Genomic DNA, 11,859 nt, shown 5'->3' with positions numbered 1-11,859 from the left:
GGGCCAGTATGACCTTAATTATTAGTTTCACCTGCACCTCTTCTATAAATACCAGCACCTCCCACTAATCCCTGCTGGATATTTGTTTGCCATTTGTGCCTTAGAGAAAGCATTTGTCCTTGCCTTGCCGTGTTCCAGACTCTTTTGTACCGTGAGCTAACCTTGCTCCTGTGCCGCCTGCCTTTGACCTCCTGCCACGTTCCTGACCTCGAACCTGTGCCGCCAGCCCTGACCTACTGCTATCCTGACCACGACTTGCCATATCCCTCCTGTGCCTCGTACCTCCTCAGTCGCCTGTGTGGTGGAGTTGTATCAGGGGTAGTGACCTGGGTGCCGCCTGCCGCAGAAAGACCATCCCCCTTTGCGGCGGGCTCTGGTGAAAACCAGCGGTACCTTAGACTCCGCTCCCTGGCACGGCCCACGTCATCTACCACACAGGTCCAGTAGATCCACTTCAACCGTGTGTGTTACAGCCTACTGCCCTGAGTCTTAGACCTATATTTGGAAAAAAAGTAAGTATATTTTTCCTAATTGTACTGTAAGTAAAATAGTAAACCTGTCTCTATCCTTACTATTTAAAGTATCCATGAAGACATTTTTCTTCTCCATACCCATTCTCCCTCCCTCCTTTCCACCATAAATACTCGTCCCTTTCTGGAGAACTCCTTGAGTATGTCTGTGTTTAACATTAATCTGTAAGGCCGACACCATCACAATTTCTTCAGCAACATAATGGATTATCGGAGAAGTCGGTGACAATGGATTGAGGTCTGAAAATTAGTCAACAGGGGCCTCCCGATCTGTCATAAATGTTCCGCATGTAAGTCGTTTGGTTTTCGAAAGGACAGGGATGCTGGAAGCAACAGACGGTCCCGAGGGACCCGAGGAACAGTTTCTGTCACTTTGCCATGGTAACGCAGTGACAAAAGTCACAAGCAACGCCGCAGCTTTATACCATCAAAAGCAAAAAAATATATATTCGGCAGGTGTTGTCTATTGTGCGGAGCTTCGGAATTTGTAACAAACAAGCAGTTTTTAATGAAAATGTTATATGGAGCCATGAGGATTATTATTGTGAGGAGAGGACACGGAAGAGACGGTGCATTGATTTACATCTCATAGCACTAGAGATGTTTCCTGAAATAAGAAAAACATTTCAAGTATTATAGCGTTAGTTAACAATCGAAATCTACTGCTGGCGCCCTGTGGTTGTCCTATCGCTGGATGTATAAAATATTCTGCTTATATTGAATTCAGGGTAAAGACATTACACAAGCCATAAAGAAAGGAGAAGAGTGAGGTACGGAGGGGGAAGGGAACGGGAACTATACATTTCTAGGAAGCCTGGAATAAATGATAGCTCCACAAATGGTTAAAATGACCGCAAGAGTTCCCAGAGACTGTCAGGTAGGGTTGCCACCTGGCCGGTATTTGTCCAACCAATCCTCCAACTCCCGGAGTGTTGCACCAAAACCTATACCAGTGTTTTCCAACCAGGGGTATGTCCAGCTGTTGCAAAACTACAACTCCCAGCATGCTCGGACAGCCGTTGGCTGTCCGGGCATGCTGTGAGTTGTAATTTTGCAACAGCTGGAGACACCCCTGCTTGAGATACACTGAGCTATACTATATACTACTATGTTGTCCAACATGCTGGGAGTCGTAGTTTTGCAACAGCGGGAGGCACCCCTGGTGGAGATACACTGACTTATACGATATACTACTATATAGTCCAACATGTTGGGAGTAGTAGTTTTGCAACAGCTGGAGGCACCCCTGGTGGAGATACACTGACTTATACTATATACTACTATATAGTCCAACATGCTGGGAGTCGTAGTTTTGCAACAGCTGGAGGCACCCCTGCTTGACATACACTGACCTATACTATATACTACTATGTTGTCCAACATGCTGGGAGTTGTAGTTTTGCAACAGCGGGAGGCACCCCTGGTTGGGAAACACTTACTTATACTATATACTACTATACAGTCCAACATACTGGGAGTCATAGTTTTCATTTGGGGTAGCCGCTGAGCCACAGGCTGTATCAGGGCATGCTGGGAGTTGTAGTTAGTAATTAAAAAAAAAGTGATCAAAAAGTCACATCAAAACAAAAATGGTACTGTTAAAAAATACAGGCCGTATAAGGAAAAATAAAAAGGTTATAGGGGTCAGAATATCACATATCTATCTCATATCTATCTGCAGTATCTATCTATCTAGCAACAGGAGAATACAGCAGCACACTGCTAGCACAAAGATATAGATGAAATATGAGTATATAGATAAAACATGAGTATACAGATAGAACATGAGTATACAGATAGAACATGAAAAGCTATACAGCTGTAGTGCAATAAATGAAGATATGAAACTATGAAAATATGAGGTACTTAGCTTGCAAATTTGGCGCCAAATAGCGTGGACCGTCCCACCACGGGTCCGTCCCAGAATGAGCTCACCTTACCGTGGAGGGACGGTCCACGCTATTAGGCGCCAAATTTGCAAGCTAAGTACCTCATATTTTCATAGTTTCATATCTTCATTTATTGCATTACAGCTGTATAGCTTTTCATGTTCTATCTATATACTCATGTTTTATCTATATACTCATGTTTCATCTATATCTTTGTGCCAGCAGTGTGCTGCTGTATTCTCATGTTGCTGTATATTTAGCCCTGTAAGCCAGGTTTTTACAATAGTTTGGATCAATAGTGCTGGCCAATTTATCCTTTGGTTGTATCTATCTATCTATTTATCTATCTCATATCTATCTATCTATCTATCTATCTATCGCATATCTATCTATCTCATATCTATCTATCTAGCTATCTATCTATCTCATATCTATCTATCTATCTATCTATCTATCTAGCTATCTATCTGTCTCATATCTATCTATCTAGGAAAACAAGCAAGTAGAGTGGCACATCAGTCCTTTAGTCACAAGAGGTGCAAGCGGAGATAAGCCCAGGTCAGGAGCTCTTCCTAGATTCAGATCACAGACATGAACCGCAGCACGCCAAATTAACGTGAAGTGGTCTTTATTCCAACCAACGGAGCTCCGTTGGTTGGAATAAAGACCACTTCACATTAATTTGGTGTGCTGCGGTTCATGTCTGTGATCTGTATCTATCTATCTATCTATCTATCTCATATCTATCTATCTATCTATCATCTATCTATCTCATATCTATCTATCTCATATCTATCTATCTATCTCATATCTATCTATATCATATCTATCTATCTATCTATCTATCTCATATCTATCTATCTCATATCTATCTATCTATCTATCTATCTCATATCTATCTATCTCATATCTATCTATCTCATATCTATCTATCTATCTATCATCTATCTATCTCATATCTATCTATCTCATATCTATCTATCTACCTCATATCTATCTATATCATATCATATCTATCTATCTATCTATCTATCTATCTATCTCATATCTATCTATCTCATATCTATCTATCTATCTCATATCTATCTATCTCATATCTATCTATCTCATATCTATCTATCTCATATCTATCTATCTATCTATCTATCTATCTATCTATCTCATATCTATCTATCTCATATCTATCTATCTCATATCTATCTCATATCTATCTATCTATCTATGTCCAGAAAGAAACAGTGGCACTCCCGTTGATTTAGTGTAAAGGGATGTCTTTTATTTCACTCCACCGTGTGCTACGTTTCAACAGCCTCTCGCTGTCTTTGTGAGAGGCTGTTAAAACATAGCACACGGTGGAGTGAAATAAAAGACAACACTTTACACTAAATCAACGGGAGTGCCACTGTTTCTTTCTGGACATATACTTCACTGGACCTCTTACCAAGGTTTACAGCAGGAGGCACCCCTACATTCTAATACCTGGAGTGCTGCTTCTTTCCTTTCTCTATCTATCTATCTATCTATCTATCTCATATCTATCTCATATCTATCTATCTCATATCTATCTATCTCATATCTATCTATCTCAACTGTAAAAATGAAAGTACTACAACCCCCAGTGTGGTCCGTCTGTGCCCCCCTAAGGGTCAGGGTTGGAGGAGGCACAAGTTGAACAGACACACTACAATGGGAGTTGTTTTCATCAGGTTGCCCATAGCAACCAATCAGATTGCTTCTTTCATTCTTGAGAAGACCTCTGAAAAATAAAAGAAGTGATCTGATTGGTTGCTAAGAGCAACTGGACAGCATTTCCTCTCCACAGGTACATTTCCCCGATTGTTTTCATATTTAGGATGAGAATCTACTGACAAAGTGAGTAGCCAACCATTTCTGGGCATAAAACTCTGTAAGAGACAGCAGTCTGGGGGCGTCTGTGGTGGACATGAAGGAAGGGGGGGGGGGGTCCAGGGTAGGGTTGCCACCCTGCCGGTATTTTACCGGCACAGCCTGTATTTTCATCTACATTCCGGGCTGTGCCGGTAAGTTTGGATGAAAAATACCGGCCATTCAATGGCCGGTATTTTTCATTCACTGACAGGGGCGGACTGAGCAGCATACCCAGAACAGCACTTCTTTCATGACCGGCAACTAAATTTTGCCTGTGACCTGCAGGCTGCCGCACTACAGTTTCAGCCCCCGACACAAAGCCCACTGACTGTCGGGCCATACAATGCCCAGGTCTGACACCAGCAGCCTGTGACAGGGAGAGCTCCGTGCGATGACAGGAAGAGACTGGACAGTGCTGGGGAGGGGGCTGCACCTCCTGTCTCCTCTCTCCCCCTCACCCTCCTTCCCTCTGCCGTGCAGTCTTACAACCCTCCATAGGCAGAGCAGGGAGGGGAGAGGAGGAGAGGCCGTGTATCCTGTCTCCCTCTGCAGCGCAGGGCGGGTGAGTGTCTGTGTATATATGTGTCTGTGTATATATGTGTCTGTGCATGTGTCTCTGTGTGTCTGTGTATATATGTGTCTGTGTATATATGTGTCAGTGTTTACACGTGTCTGTGTTTACATGTGTCTCTGTGTGTCTGTGTATATGTGTGTCTGTGCATATATGTGTGTGTGTGTGGGGGGGGGGGAGCTGCCTAATCTGGGGTACAACTATGCTCGTAATCTGGGGGACAACTATACTGATCTGGGGGACATCTATACTGATCTGGGGGACATCTATACTGATCTGTGGGACAACTATACTGATCTGGGGGACAACTATACTGATCTGGGGGACAACTATGCTCCTAATCTAGGGGACATCTATACTGATCTGGGAGACATCTATACTGATCTGGGGGACAACTATACTGATCTGGGGGACATCTATACTGATCTGGGGGGCATCTATACTGATCTGGGGGACAACTATACTGATCTGGGGGACAACTATACTGATCTGGGGGACATCTATACTGATCTGGGGGACAACTATACTGAGCTGGGGGACATCTATACTGATCTGGGGGACATCTATACTGATCTGGGGGACATCCATACTGATCTGGGGGACAACTATACTGATCTGGGGGACAACTATGCTCCTAATCTAGGGGACATCTATACTGATCTGGGAGACATCTATACTGATCTGGGGGACATCTATACTGATCTGGGGGACATCTATACTGATCTGGGGGACATCTATACTGATCTGGGGGACATCTATACTGATCTGGGGGACAACTATACTGATCTGGGGGACAACTATACTGATCTGGGGGACATCTATACTGATCTGGGGGACAACTATACTGATCTGGGGGACATCTATACTGATCTGGGAGACATCTATACTGATCTGGGGGACATCTATACTGAACTGGGGGACATCTATACTGATCTGGGAGACATCTATACTGATCTGGGGGACATCTATACTGATCTGGGGGACATCTATACTGATCTGGGGGACAACTATACTGATCTGGGGGACAACTATACTGATCTGGGGGACATCTATACTGATCTGGGGGACAACTATACTGATCTGGGGGACAACTATACTGATCTGGGGGACATCTATACTGATCTGGGGGACAACTATACTGATCTGGGGGACATCTATACTGATCTGGGGGACAACTATACTGATCTGGGGGACATCTATACTGATCTGGGGGACAACTATACTGATCTGGGGGACATCTATACTGATCTGGGGGACATCTATACTGATCTGGGGGACAACTATACTGATCTGGGGGACAACTATACTGATCTGGGGGACAACTATGCTCCTAATCTGGGGGACAACTATGCTGCCTAATCTGGGGGACAACTATGCTGCCTAATCTGGGGAAAAACTATGCTGCCTAATCTGGGGGACAACTATGCTGCCTAATCTGGGGGATAACTATGCTCCTAATCTGGGGGACAACTATGCTCCTAATCTGGGGGACAACTATGCTGCCTGATCTGGGGGACAACTATGCTGCCTAATCTGGGGGACAACTATGCTCCTAATCTGGGGGACAACTATGCTCCTAATCTGTGGGACAACTATGCTGCCTGATCTGGGGGACAACTATGCTGCCTGATCTGGGGAAAAACTACCTGGCCCTTCCACAATATTTTTAGTTTCTCATGTGGCCCCATGGGACAAATGACAGCCTTTGGCTGTCCAGGCATGCTGGGAGTTGTAGTTTTGCAATAGCTGGAGGCACCCTGGTTGGGAAACACTGATTTACTGTTTTAATGTGTGAAACTATCTGCTGCGCTCTGTATCTAATCCTGTCATGTGCGATACTGTCTGCTGAGCCTATGCATCTAAATCTGTCATGTGTGATACTGTCTGATTAGCTTGTTTATATGACATTGCGCAGGGGGACGTCACTCGTCATCAGAGAGAGCCAGCGTTGCTGTCACGCACCACCACTACCGCTGCCGCTGGCATAAATAGGGTTTTGGTAGGTATTCTCTAAATGTAAATTTTTTGTGCGATACAGGAAAATTCCCCCCGCATATATATTGTATCCCTCCAATCCCCTATGCCATTTCTTAAACCCCCCTCCCATCCCCCGTGCCATTTCTTAAACCCCTGATCCCTCAGCCCCTGTGCAATCTGACCCCTCCCCTTTTGTAGCTCCACCCCCCACATAGCCACACCCATGACAGGTATTTTTCTGAGGGAAAGGTGGCAACCCTAGTCCAGGGAAATTGAGATTTGACGTCTGCAGCGAGCGCTTCTCACTGAGCGACGGGTCTCATCCCAGGTATTGCAGGGGGACCCCCCACGATCAGCTACTTATCCCATAACCCATGGATAGGGGATAAGTTAATTTTTGCCATAGTTCTCCTTTAATTGGCCAGAACACACCTAAAATCGGTCCCAGCCAAACATTGCTTCGTGTCCTGTCATTTCTCCCAGCTGTTCTTTTTCTACCTGCTTGTAAGGAATGCCTACACTCTCTAATTCCTTAAAGTGGTACTCCGCCCCTAGATATCTTATCCCCTACCTTAAGGATAGGACAAAAGATGACTGATCACTGGGACCCCCGCGATCTTCATGCATCACCCGGCGTTCTGAATAATATATTTAGAACTCTGGGTTCTCGTGGTGCGGGTCGTGACCTCTCGCCTCGCCCTTTCCATTTATGTCTATGGGAGGTGGTGTGATGTCACAAGAAGGTGTGGCATGATGTCACGAATCCCACCACAGGAACCAGTGATCTAAACATACTATTTAGAATTTTGGTTGCTGCATGGGGATTGCTGGGGTCCCAGCAGCAGGATTCCCTTGATCAGACATCTTATCCCCTATCCTTTACATAGGGGATAAGATATCTAGAGGCGGAGTACCCCTTTAAGGGACAGTTCATGTACCCAAAAGTTGATCCTTTGCAACCGTATGACCCCTAGCAAGTTCCCTGCATGAGTCCCATTCATCAGAAAAAGGCTTGTGCATGGAACTTGCTGGGTGTTCTACGTTTGCCTCATAAACTGCACCACCCAGCACCAGTTGCCTCTCTCCGCACCGCATTATGCAGATCGTGCAGGAGAGCAGCTTTGGTCATCCATGTTTTGCTAACTCTATTTTCACACACAGAAATAAATAAATGAGTCGAACAAGTCAAAGAACAGTTTTAAAAAAGGGGAACTTTATTTATTATTTATTAAAATGTTTGTGTAGGGGATTTTTTGTAACCTCCCATCACTCACAAAGAGCGTACAGTAACTAATACTCAGGACAGGAAAAACCTCCAGAGGGGAGGAAACCTGTAGGGAATCCATGGCTACTGTATGGCCCTTCCTCTGGGCATACTAAAGGAGGTTACCTCTAGAATTTGGGCAAATGTTTCTGTGTATGTGCATGATTCCTAGGCCTGTGCCTTCATCCAACGTCTTGCTGTAGGTCCCGAAATGCTACTCCATGTCCTGGAAATAGTGCATCTAAGATATGGGACAAAAAAGATAGATTATTTACATGTTTATCATAGAAATGCACATGGAACTGCAATAAAGACCTTTTGGACAAAACAATGTAACACTTACCAGTCACAGTCATGTGCATGACTTTGCATTCCCGCGTCCCTACACAGTGTCCAGCACCGGCCCCTCACTGATGGAGAATGAACAGGAGCAGTGTTATTTCTGCTCAGTGCTGCTCTTTGGTGGACAATGGTTATGACATCACATGTGTGACACACTGTTACCTCCTGGGAGTTCTATTTCAGTAGTGCTGCTCTCTGATTGGCTGAAAATCAAAAAAGCTTTCTAATATATTCTGTATGACTGTTATCTAAGGTTTTTGACAATTTTTATTAAAATGGCGCCACTCCCTGTGGGTGCGTTATATTTGTTTCTCCTAACCAGACATTCTGTATATGTAATATCATTTGGTGGCCCCAACAGCCTGGGCCCATAGGTTTCTTACATAGATCAATGCTACTCCGGTAGGCTCAATGAGCAGCGCTGGCCGCCGGGACGTCTGACGAGTGACGTCCCTGACGTTGCTGTCTGGAGCGAAGGATGTCACTAGTCAGACGTCCCAGCAGCCATTGATTTAAAGTGGTCGTGGCTCCTGCTGCCAGTTCAAGATCAGACACCATGGCCCTAGATTGACATACTGCAACACCGATCCCCTGTGGCTGCCCACCTGTTGCAAAACTACAACTCTCAGCCTTAGGCTGTCAGGGCATGCTGGGAGTTGTAGCTTTGCAATAGCTGGACAGACGTCTGTCGAAAGGGGGGAAAAAGCACCAGAAATAAAGCAATGTGGGCTTTGAAAAACACCATTTATATGTTGTTTTTAATCACAGCCTAAGCCTAGGAACAAACACAATTCTTGTTTGATGTTTTTTTTCTTTTTTTGCAAAAAACAAACAAACATCAAAATCTTCCCCCTCATGTCTTTTCTCAGCTATCTTTGTGTTATTTTTGCTGAAAGCACTGGGGGGGGGGGGGGGGGGGGGGGGGTCTTAGAGATTTATCAAAACCAGGGAAGAGGGAAAGTGGACCAGTTGCCCATAGCAACCAATCAGGTAGTTTCTTTCATTTTTAAAAAGGCCTCTGAAAAGTGAAAGAAGCGATCTGATTGGTTGCTATGGGCAACTGGTCCACTTGACCTCTGCACAGGTTTTCATACATCTGTCCCAATGTGTATTATTATCATCATCATCATCATCATCATCATCATTATTATTATTATTATTATTATTATTATAGGAAGTGTTTTTTCACCCTCTGGCTTTTCTCATTACAAGTCATGTGATTCTTTCATCATTTGACTGAAGGATTTCTATAAAAAAAAATAGTGAGAAAATACCCCTCCCCCCCCCCCCAAAAAAAAAAACATGCTCTCGGCATCCCACAGATTTGATAGCCTAAAAACACCATAAAAGGATGAAGAAGGTGGCTTGACACGCTGGAGCAAAGACGCACATAGTGTGGGCTCCTGCCTGACCGGTCTTATAACAGGCATTTGACCGGGATATGGGAGGCAGATCATGGAACAAAAAGAAGCCAAAGGTCGCTCAAAGCTCCGGGCATCCACCAAACCCCATCACACGCTTCTTTGCTCCCGCTCCTGCACCGCGACAGCCAGGAGAGTCTGCCCGGCCGTCTTCCTCAGCGCCGGCAGCTTCGTCCCACGTGACCTCCTCACTGCATAGCAGCGCGGCGCTGACAAGGCCTAGGCGCACAGCTCCCAGGGGAAAAGAAGACAACGCCAGCCTCTCTGCCATGTCGCTCCCACACAGCGGACCGCTATCATCGCCACCACAGGTGGCTCAAGTAAGGTCTCTTCCCTCTCCCCCACTTGAGAACTTTCCGGCGTTGGGCTCGCCTCCCCCGCTGGGGAATGACACTCTCCTTACCCGGGGGCCTGTGCTCTCCACAGCTTCCCCTTCTCTAAACATGGCGGACATGGTGCCGGCCCCCGCCCCATATGCTGCGGCGGCAGCTGAAGTTCGTGTACTTGTACACGACCGCCCTAGCGACCGTTCCTCCAAGACCCTGCACGGTCTCCCTGCACCAGTCATACCAGACCACCCTCCTCGACCGTCTGGAGACGCTGCTGTGCCCGACGCTGACCTCCGTCCACAGCCTCTATCACAGGCAGCCACTACACCTGACCGAGACCCCAGTGTCGCCCTGCCTGATCAAGGGCACAAGGTTGTCAGAAAGCCTAGACCCCAGAAACATACAATCTCTGACCCCGGCTTACCCCGGGGACCCTCCCCTCTTCTGCTGGATCACCCCTCACCTGTCAAAGGACCCCCAGCCAGAGATGTTACAGACTGGACAGGTGAAATGGACTCAGATGCCTCCCATTCTGATAAAAGCCCGCATGACTCCTCTGCTGAAAGTGATGTTCCGGAATACTGAGGTGAGAGCCCGCCGGCTAAAAAGAAGCTATTTAAAACTCCACTGAAACACGGCCAATCAGACGCATCCTCATCCTCTGACGACTCACACACCCTGACTGGGGGTTCCCCTCCCAAACCTGCCGTACCCAGGCTTACGCCTCTGAGAACTGCCACCCCTGCTGACCCCACTACTCTACCTCTGCCCATGCTTCCCTCACCTGAAGCAGCGGCTCATGTCCTTAAGGACCATCCGGAGTTACAAGCTCTTCTGACATTGCTGCCGACCAAAGCTGATATGCATACTTTAGCCTCGGAACTCAGGTCCGCTTGGAAACAGGATCTTAAGCCAGTGAAGACGGCCGTCTCATGTCTCCAGGATAGAGTTCATCAACTTGAAGACCTACACTCTAAAACTGCCTCCCAGCTGCAACAATTGCAGGAAGCCACGGCTAACCTGACTCTCCAACAGGCCCTAACGGTGGACCATATAGACGATATGGACAATTGAAACCGCAGGAATAACATCAGAGTTAAAGGTCTCCCGGAATTGGTACCCCCATAGGACCTCTCTACCACCCTGCAGAGGGTTTTCAATGAAATCCTACAGAAACCTGCAGATTCGCCACTGGAACTCGATCGCGCTCATAGGGCGCTTAAGGCTAAAAGCCCAGACCCCAAAAACCCGAGGGACGTACTCTGTCGAGTACACCACTTCGTACAAAAAGATGACATAATGCGTAAGGTCCGTACCATCAAGAACGTCACCTACAACGGGACCCAGATCCACCTGTATCCGGACCTGTCCTTACGCACCCTTCGCCTATGGGCCTAGCTGAAACCACTCCTCCAGATGCTCCAGAGGGCGCAGATTGTTTACAGATGGGGATACCCTTTTTCGCTGTCAGCCCGACACGGGACGACAACTGCTACACTCCGGTGTCCTGCGGATCTGCCTGGCTTCCTATCCACTTTCAAGTTGCCTACTGTCCACCTGCCTGAATGGGATCTACTGTTCACCCCAATGCCTAGGGGTCCGCCGACCGCTTCCACACTCATACGACCCTCCCCACCCGGACCAACTGG

The 11,859-nt window shown here is 46.5% G+C and overlaps 1 long non-coding RNA gene across 1 annotated transcript; it reads right to left on the bottom strand.

Moving 5' to 3' along the window:
- Positions 1-8,047: 8,047 nt before the first annotated feature.
- LOC130366791 (uncharacterized) lies at positions 8,048-8,761 on the bottom strand. The gene is made up of 2 exons (XR_008891928.1): positions 8,462-8,761; positions 8,048-8,359 (listed from the first exon to the last, which is right to left on the bottom strand). It is a non-coding gene; the product is annotated as an uncharacterized LOC130366791 (long non-coding RNA).
- Between the last annotated feature and the right edge of the window lie 3,098 nt (positions 8,762-11,859).

The sequence above is a fragment of the Hyla sarda genome, chromosome 4 (assembly GCF_029499605.1).
Source record: "Hyla sarda isolate aHylSar1 chromosome 4, aHylSar1.hap1, whole genome shotgun sequence".
Taxonomy (NCBI): domain Eukaryota; kingdom Metazoa; phylum Chordata; class Amphibia; order Anura; family Hylidae; genus Hyla; species Hyla sarda.
This window is presented reverse-complemented; position numbering and strand designations above follow the sequence as displayed.